Source organism: Chroicocephalus ridibundus, chromosome 1 (assembly GCF_963924245.1).
Source record: "Chroicocephalus ridibundus chromosome 1, bChrRid1.1, whole genome shotgun sequence".
NCBI lineage: Eukaryota > Metazoa > Chordata > Aves > Charadriiformes > Laridae > Chroicocephalus > Chroicocephalus ridibundus.
In genome coordinates, this window is record NC_086284.1 from 213,014,593 (window position 1) to 213,023,727 (window position 9,135).

At 50.0% G+C, this 9,135-nt stretch overlaps 1 long non-coding RNA gene across 2 annotated transcripts; it reads left to right on the top strand.

Moving 5' to 3' along the window:
* The first annotated feature begins 984 nt into the window (after positions 1-984).
* Positions 985-7,099, top strand: LOC134510373 (uncharacterized). 2 transcript variants are annotated; one of them, XR_010069585.1, is made up of 4 exons: positions 985-1,175; positions 1,668-2,907; positions 3,020-3,137; positions 4,081-7,099. It is a non-coding gene; the product is annotated as an uncharacterized LOC134510373 (long non-coding RNA). The 2 variants fall into 2 exon arrangements; XR_010069584.1 differs by having other exon boundaries at positions 3,020-7,099.
* Positions 7,100-9,135: the final 2,036 nt, after the last annotated feature.

The following is a 9,135-nucleotide window of genomic DNA, read 5'->3' on the forward strand; positions in this document are numbered from 1 at the left end:
AAGGCTGCACTGATGGGCTCTCGTGGCTCCTTCTGCTCTGTTATCCTGCCGCTCGGGAGGTCACAGGAGATCAGGTGCAGTCCTGTCCTCAACCAACAAGACTCAAAACCTTCTCCCCGGGGACTGCCTAGACAAGCGGCTGCAGGCCAGAGCTGCTGCAGTCATTTCATGGGTGGCAACTGAACGCAGAGGAGGGTTTTGCACTTCTTCCTCTTCCTGCAGCGTCTATAGGTTTTCTTGTTCGTTTTCATGCTTTTGAAACAAGGTGAGGTTTGAGCACGGTTATTTTGTTGGTGGTGGGGTGAGGTGTCTGGGCTGTGGTTCCCACCTGGAGACAGACATATCCTCTCCGTAGCCTCCCGTGTGACCACAGCACGAAGAGGTCTGAGGAGGGGGAGACTTTAGGACAGACCCGCAGCCCTGCTTGGTGGGTGATTTTGAGTATCCTGGTTCCTGTCTCTCTTCCAATGTCCTCTATATAACGCCGGCACTGATCGTGCTCTTGGGGAGATGTTCCGTGATGCCTCTCCAGACTTGGACCTTCTCAGCCTGGCCCTTGCTTGCTTCATGGGCCCAAGTGAATGATATCCAGGGAGTTGAAGGCTCCTGCGTTGACTTTGCTGAGCTCACAGCCTAGCTGCTGCTCTCCTTGGGGTTTTTGTGAGGACTTGATCCTGTATCCTGTCTGGTTCACAGCACAGGATTTGTGGAGAGACTTCCCTGTCCCTGTCCCTGTCCCCGTTATTGGTGCAGCTGAGTTGACTGCAGAGGGAGCTGTGACCACAGAGAAGAGCTACAGGTGTCCATCAGGTTCCCAGAATTCCCAGGCTCTGAATTTCTCTCACTACAGTTGGAAGAGAGAAGGAAAGGAAGAACATTAGCTTTGTTTTTGAAAAATTTGCACATCTCTGCCTACAGATTTTGGCTTAAATTTCTCTTTCAGAAAAACAAACCCATCAAAGACCTCCTCTGGAGTATCTGGAGGATACTGGAGGATACTCCGGAGCCTGGGGAGGACTAAGTTTAGGCAAGCTCCCCTCGACTGAGTGCCAGGCCAGCTCAGCTGCTTCCTAGCAATGCCAAGGAGTCCAATCCCTGGGCAGAGCCAGATCCAGCGGGGCTTCTAGGCTCCTTCCCGGCAAAGCTCATGGGTGCAGGACCATTATCCTGGGAGGGTAAGCACTACAAGCACTTCCTCACAGGATATTTGAGCAAGGGCTGGAGTCCAAAGGATGCTTCATGAAAATGTGAGCTTCTGTGCGAGGGTTCTACCTGGTAAATGCTTTCTTGTTGCTGTTCCCAGCCATCCCAGCCAGCAGGGACTCTGCAATCATGGGTTTCCAAAGTACGCGCCCCACCAGTGGCAATTCATGGCTAGAAATTCATTTCGGTCTCCAGCATGTCAATGTCTGGGTTAAAAACAAAACCACAACCATGTATCTCGTAGGGTCTGGTTTCCTGAGAGGTCAGTGCAGCTGAGGGGGCCATGTCAGGCGGGTGACTGCAGAGGGAGCTGCGGCCACAGGACAGCTGCAAGGTCTTACCAGCTTTCGGGTCCAAACTCACTCTTCTTTGAATTACCACTGCGGCAGCAGGAAGGGCAGGGGGAGAGGAAAAGCAATAATTAACCAACTCATCTGCTGCCCCAAGCTTCATTTTTTTTCCAGGAGGAAACCTGCCCAGTGTGCTGCGGCCCCCGTGAAGAACAAGTGCAGGAACCCAAGCGCCGTTCCCAAACACACTGCCCATCCCTCAATGACTTTTGCAATCCCAAAGTATCAAGCTATTTCCATCAGAAAGGGGATTTTTTTTTTTTTTTTTTTTTTGCTATCCTGTGAAAAGCTCATGTGAAAAAAAGGAAGAGCCCTGGTAAAAGCAGGACCGTGTTCAGCCTGTGGCCTCCACCTTTTTTGGAGTCAGAAGAGACTGAAGGAATCATAGAATGGTTCGGGTTGGAAGGGACCTTAAAGATCACCTAGTTCCCACCCCTCTGCCATGGGCAGGGACACCTCCCACTAGACCAGGCTGCTCAAAGCCCCATCCAGCCTGGCCTTGAACACCTCCAGGGATGGGGCAGCCACAGCTTCTCTGGGCAACCTGGGCCAGTGTCTCACCACCCTCACAGTAAAGAATTTCTTCCTGATATCCAATCTAAATCTCCCCTCTTCCAGCTTAAAGCCACTACCCCTTGTCCTGTCACTATGCTCCCTGATCAAGAGTCCCTCCCCATCTCTCCTGGAGCCCCTTTAGGTACTGGAAGGGGCTCTGAGGTCTTCCTGGAGCCTTCTCTTCTCCAGGTTGAACAACCCCAACTCTCTCAGCCTGTCCTCACAGCAGAGGGGCTCCAGCCCTCTGAGCATCTTCGTGGCCCTGAAAGCTGAGCCCAGTTCGTAATGAGGACATGCTGCGTTCAGCCCACTCCTGGTCCTTGCAGCAAGAGCTGTATGTCCACCTTCCCTCCTGCAGCAAGTGCCTTGACCCGCAGGGTGTAAAGCAGGTCCAGGGAGAGGGGGAAAGATGAAGGGACAACAAATTCCAGCAGGGGAAACCCCACCTTTCAGCAGTGTCTGTTTCACAGTGTAGAGATTGAGGGAAACACTTATGTGCAACTGACCAACTGACAAAGCTGAAGGGGTAGAAATGTCAACCAAATGCAATGTAGAAGTTGGCCTTGCTTTGGGGGGAGTGCTCACTCAGGTGACTCGCAGGGCTTTCTTCCAACGTAGACTACTCTACATCTCTAAAGCCAGGCTTGCTTCCCTTCCTGGCTCCAAATCTCTTGGATTTCTGACGCTTCCACCCCAGGTGCAGCAAAGAGACCCATGCAATGTTCTGAGGAATTCAAGGAACTGCTGGCACAGCCAACCTTTGGAGCAAGAAACCTCTGCAAACGCTGGACCAAAGCAGGTATTGTCCTTTTGCCTGAAGGAAAACCCACTCCTGAAAACACTCAGTCTCCTCCTGAGCAAACATTAGTGGCTTTTTATTTTGGTTTGGTTTGTTTTGGTTTTTTTCCCAGATGCTGAAAAGAAGCAAGGGGCCAATTTCCAGTCTATCTCTGCTTCAGCACTGCTCAAGCAACAGAAACAAAAATTGCTGGAGGCCAGAAAGAAGCGACCTGAAGAGATTCAGCGGAGGTAATACACACTGACTTTCACGGGAAGGGTTCTGCTGTTGTGGCCCTAAGTATAAATGTGGAGGTGTTTTGCTGATAAGGACAGTGTACATTGAATAGATAATTTCTAAGCATGTCCTAATTTGAGAGGAACACAAGGCCTTTGCAACCTCTGTTTGCAGCTCCCCGTTTTTACGCTAGCTTCACTTTCCCTTCTCTCCCTGCTCCAGGGTTTCCTCTCCAGGCTTTTTCTTTCCCAACAGGGCAGGGAGGACAGGAGCCATCTCTCTGTTTAACTTAGCAAACCTCCCGTGCCAGCACAGATGCGGTGCGTGACTCAGCGTGCCAGGGCTGGGTTCCGCACGCTTGTTGGCTGTGTCCTCGCAGCCCTCAAGGCAGCTGGTGGCAGCTGCCAACGAGCAGAGTACAGGAAAGGGCGCATGTAGAAGCATGCTTGAACTTTCCCCCGCTACTTCCCAGCCTCTAGCAACAAGCCCCTCCTGTTCCCAAACCTTCCTGTTCCTTCACTCTTGCCCCTCACCCAGCCAGGGTGGTGAGACTCACAGCTTCTTGAGAGGCCCCAGGGCATGCACAGGTGCCAGCAATGCGCAGGGCAGGTGGAGAAGAGCAAACGGCACCCAGGGACTGTCACCCTGATGCTGCCCATGCTGCGGTTGAGCTCCACCCCGAGCGCTGTGCAGACCTTGTAAGTGCTGGGGAGTGAGCTGGGCTCTTGGTGATGTCTCCTCATCGTCAAAGTCATCACGGAAAAGCCAAACCCAACTGCTCAGCTGGACGCTGTCCTACGGCACTTATCCCCACGTGTGGGTGCAGCCCCTGCTCCGGTATCCTTTCTGGTCTGGGGCTGGGGTGGAAAGGGAGGAGGGGGGTGAGTGGAAAGCAACAGTGGTCTCCACATCAGCTGTGTCGTGCCCTGGATAGAGCGAGGCATGGTCTTCTTCCAGAGCCTGAAGTGGGGCACAGAGGATCCTGGAGATGTTTCTTGGATGCTTGACGTAAGAAAGCAAAGAGTGCTGAACTTGGCACCCCCAGCCTCCTTTCTCACCATCTGAAAAGTATCAATGGAGAAAAAGCCACATCCACAGTTGCCTTGGCAGGAGCTTTGCTCTTACCCCTGTGAATTCATCTGCAGCCCTGGACTGAGCCGGGAGGAAAAGCAGCCTTTGAACGTGGTGTTTTGCCTCAAACTGCAAGCGCACGAGGCAGCTCACCTCTGCGTTATTTGGGTTTGACGTCTTTCTTTTTCTTGGGTGGCTGGGGTGAGGAGGTTGTGTGGAGAACTCTGGATTTCCTGGCTCCTTTACAGGTTTGCGTTGAAGGAGTTTCTCCTGAAGGGTGCAGGAACCAGAGGGAGAGAGATGGATTTTGAAAACTGAAAATGGTTTGTTAGAACAAAGGATTTTTATTTTTATTTTTTAAATATGACAATGATGTTCCCCAGCGTCCTGCAAACAACAAATTGAGTTAGTTGAATCTTGAACTTTTCTGTACCAGTGTCTCCACAAGCGTTTGCTTGCTTCTGCACGTACCCAGGTATTGTATTGACTGTGCAGTTGACTAATATACTAATATGCCTGTGAATACGTTATTCCCACCAGGGGGTGTGTGAAGGGAAATGTTTAAAGACTCCGTGTCACCCCCAAAATGGGCTGCTGGAGGTGGCAGCTCCTTCCCAGCCTGTGTGCCTCTTGTTTTCAGTTGTCCAAGCAACTCAAACTTGTCCTTTGAGTGTTGCAAGGTGGCAAGAGCAAAACCAGCGAGAGGAAGAGCTGCTGTAAAGCCTGGGAGGAAGGTGTTCAACAAGAGTCCAGCTCTCGGTGGACTTGTCTGCTGTCCCCTACTTCTGGGACAACCTAACAACCAACCATCAACCTAACACTGACAAAACCCATCACTAAACCATGTCCCTCAGCACTACACCTACCCATCTTTAAAATACCTCCAGGGACGCTGACTCCACCACTTCCCTGGGCAGCCTGTTCCAATGCTTGATAACGCTTTCGGTGAAGAACTTTGTCCTAATATCCCTCCTAGACCTCCCCTGGTGCAACTTGGGGTGGTTTCCCCTTGTCCTGCCACCTGTTACTTGGGAGAAGAGATCGACCCCCACCTCACTACCCCCTCCTTTCAGGGAGTTGTAGAGAGCGAGAAGCTCTCCCCTCAGCCGCCTCTTCTCCAGGCTGAACAACCCCAGCTCCCTCAGATGCTTGTTCTGGCTGTTCTAAGATTTGTTCTCTAGACCCCTCTCCTGGTGTTTAGCTGCTAAATGCCATCAAAGTCTTCTTAATTAAGAACTGATTACAAAACAAGTGGGTTGATGCGACTCTCTGGGTGCAGAGTGAGAACCCTGACTGCCCACGCAGTCTGCTCTGACCCTGACTTCTCTCCTTGCCGCCCTGGTTGCTTGTGAGCTGAGCTCAAGGAGGTGAAGTATTGCTTTAGGTCGCGTGGGTCCATGATCTGGGATGCACGAGCTTTTTTTTCCACCAGCTGATGGAAAACAGTAATCGATCTGGTAGTGAGTGGTGCCCAGTAATTTTTTACATCAGTAATCAATGTGGTGATGAGTGATGTCCAATTTCCTCAGGCAGAGCATAAGCTGTCACTTCGCCAGCTCAGAGTGCTACTACATTGAGGTCAAGAACACGAGCCAAGTGCACTTGGAGAAAGAAGTGATTGACTTTGGACATGCCAAATATAAAGTGACTTCTGCCTCAGACCTTGCGGTAATCTTAAATCATGACCTTACCTTGTAACTAGCAAGAATTGTTGGCCTTTTAGCTGGTGTCTTCTTGCTGCCTGGTTGCCTCTGCTGGAGAAGTGCTCTTGCTCTCCAGGCAGCCCCTTCACGCCTCTGGGAAGCAGCGGAGGAGCTCTGCAAGCTCCTCCTCCAGCTCTGCTCATCGCCATTCCCAACTCTGAGCTGCCAAAATTGATTTAACCCACGCGCCTTGGTATTTTTCAGTGCAAATCAGCCCAGCTAGGGCAAAGTGAAGCCAGCAGCTGGTTAGGTGACCCTAACTGAATACGCAGGACTAGGAGGGGACAGCTTATTCAGTACCCAGCTGTGGTGTCTTCTCTGCAAACATCATCAATCCAAGGAGCCTTTTGGCTTATTTCAAGTGCGGCTGTGTGCAGTGGGATTTGCAGCTTTTAGTTTCATTTCGTGTTGTCTGCACTTTTCTACTGGAGACTTTGAAAAGACAATGAATAAGTCAGTGGGTATTTTTACGAATACGTGGCCAAGCAGATACGCTCGCGCCAGGAATAAGCAGGAAACACGGTACCCAAAGATGGTGGCTTCTAAGTAGGTTTTATTTGTTTGGTTGGTTTTGTTTTTTCGTTGTTGTGTTTCTCTCTTTTTTTAATGCAGGGTGTTTGGAAGAAGTGAGCAAAGGTTGTGCGAGGAAAAAGAATTTATCTTTAAAGTGGCCTCTAAAGACCAGGAGGGAAAACGTGTGCCTGAGCATCAGCTTCTGAGTAGCCAGATTCACGGGCTTTTGGCCCTCTCTGCTGGAAGCTTACCCAAATCCTGCATTATAACATCATTTTAGGCTGATACAAAATCGTTGCGCTGAGGTTGAACAGCTGGTGCACTTCAAAGCAAACCTGACCTATAAAACCAGATCTGCTGCAGTTAGTTTAGGTAATCAAAGACAGGTGATGATGGGAGATGTGCTTCACTTCTTGATTAGCTTCTTCTAACCTCTCTCTTGATATACGTCTGGGTGATGCTCTATTAATGTAAGGGTATTGATAATCTTAATAGAATTAGAATAATTGTTATGGTTAGATGACATTAGTATTATTAATATAAGATTCTATGCATTATTATGTTTTAAAGGTTTCCGACATCCTTTTTTTCACGCAAGGTTCAGTATGCGCTCACATGGGAAGGCATTAGCACAGCTGATGAAGGTGTGGAGTGGCTTTTATTTTTTTTTTTCCAAAATAAAGATTAAATTAGAGCAAAATCGTGTTTGGTGGCTGCTTTGTGCGGTTCAGAAATTTGGGTGGTTGAATAACCAAATAAAATTGTCGGAAGAAGTGAACCCCGGGAAGGGAGGTGTTTGACCAGAGACAAACAGCGGGATGCTGGAACCGAGAGTCACCCAAATCCCAGGTACCAGCTGCCTGCGTCCTGCGGGATGCTTCAGGGAACGCAATTCCAGGCAGAAGCCGGGCAGCTGAGAGCCGTCCCTGCGCTCACGCCGCTGAGCCCTCCCGGCATGGTTTGCAGGACAGGGTAGCAGTTTGGGGCTGGCTCTTCTATGTTACTTTCTCAAAAAAAAATCCTCGGGACGTGTTAATGATTCCGTGCTTCTGTGGCACCATAAGTCAGTGCTGTTACAAGTCTTTTGGCTACCATTGAGCTCAATCTCCTTGTTATGAGCGAAGGCCTTTTTCTACTTTTAAATCCTAGCAGATATTTCATGACTGTTTATTACAGCTTTTGCTCGTAGATATGGCAATGCCAAAACCATTTTGGAGGCAACTTTGGGCAAATCACCCACCAGTTACTCTTCAGTTCCTTACTGTGTGACCATCCTGGTCCCAGCCCATGTCCCGCCTTTCACGCCATTATTGCTAAATTTTGGGATATCGGTGTGAGTGTGGAGTGCAGCAGTAGCTGAGTTACGCTGTGTCAGTGAGTAAAAGCCGACTGTCCTACAGAATTATTACGTGAAATATAAACGAAGCTGCAGCCGAAGGCCTAAGGACAGCTGCTTGTTTATGGAAAGGGTTTGCTTATTTTTAACTTTTGCTGAGCAACAGGCATGAAGCAAGGTTTCATGCAATGGGTTTACCCACGTGCAGAGGGAGCAGGGGGACAGCTTGTCCATAGGGTGTGAGGCGACCTGCGTTTTCTTTTTTTTTTAAATAAAGAAATTAAGTCTTTCCATTATATATTCCATCTTTCCATTACACATTCCGCAGCCTCTAGTGTTTCAAGACTCATTAAGTTTGTGCATCTCCAGAACACCAAAGCTGCATTTCTCCTGCGGGAGGGACAGACACCCCAATGCCTGCAGGGACGCATGCGCTTAATGAAGCCCCGGTTCTGCACCACGGGGGGGTCACAGCCATTTTTGTTGCAGCAGGTGCCCTCCTTCCTCCGCTCGCCCCACATCTGCAGCCCCAGAGATCTCGGTGCCCTTCTACCTGCAGCATCACCGGCCAACCCAAGGGCTAGCGGAGGGTGACCAGAGCACAGCACAGTTTTAATTTCTCCAACACTTCCCGCAGGCCAATTTCTGGGCTTGTCAGGTCATGCCTGAGCTGCCTCTTGGGGGTTTCTGCCTCTGCTCTTGCTCCCAAGTATGGGAAATGTATCGGCTTGGTATGGACCAGGGACCTCAGAGGCTGCCCTGGCTCTGTGCTGAGGTTGTGCGGTCACGGGGCCGTTCCTCTCCTGCCTGCTTCTGCTGAGCTGGAGCCATCTCTGGCACAAGAAAAGCATTGCCAGAAACAGACTGAGGCACATAAAATCCATTACCTCAATCTTCCCCATCCCTCCTTCATTGCTGGGGTTGAAGCAGAGCAATGGGCCTTGGTTTCTTCATCCTATTTTTGCATACAAGGACGAATTGAGAGCACGGCTTTTGTTCCTTGGCTCCCAAGGAGGCACATCCCTTTCTTACCTGTAGCAGTCCTGGGGGCATTTATGAAGATAAAGCATTACCCCTGCTTTGACAGTTTAATTTCTGCAGAAATCTCCTTTCTATTGGCCAAAGAGACGGGAACTGGAAAAACCGTGAAGCTTTCACCGTGATGGCTGAAGGCTGATACTGATGTGGACTTTCATGCTGGTTTTGCGGCCTCCAGGTGAGAAACTCCTGCTGGTCTGACTGAGAAAAATGCGTGCAGACAGAGTTACGAACCACAAACCAATTCCTTTTGGTGATTCAGCACCAAGCTCTCTGGCAAATGAGTATGTTGAGGCAAGCAACTCATCCTCTTCCTCAGAGAAACGATACCATACAAACCCAGGGAGCATT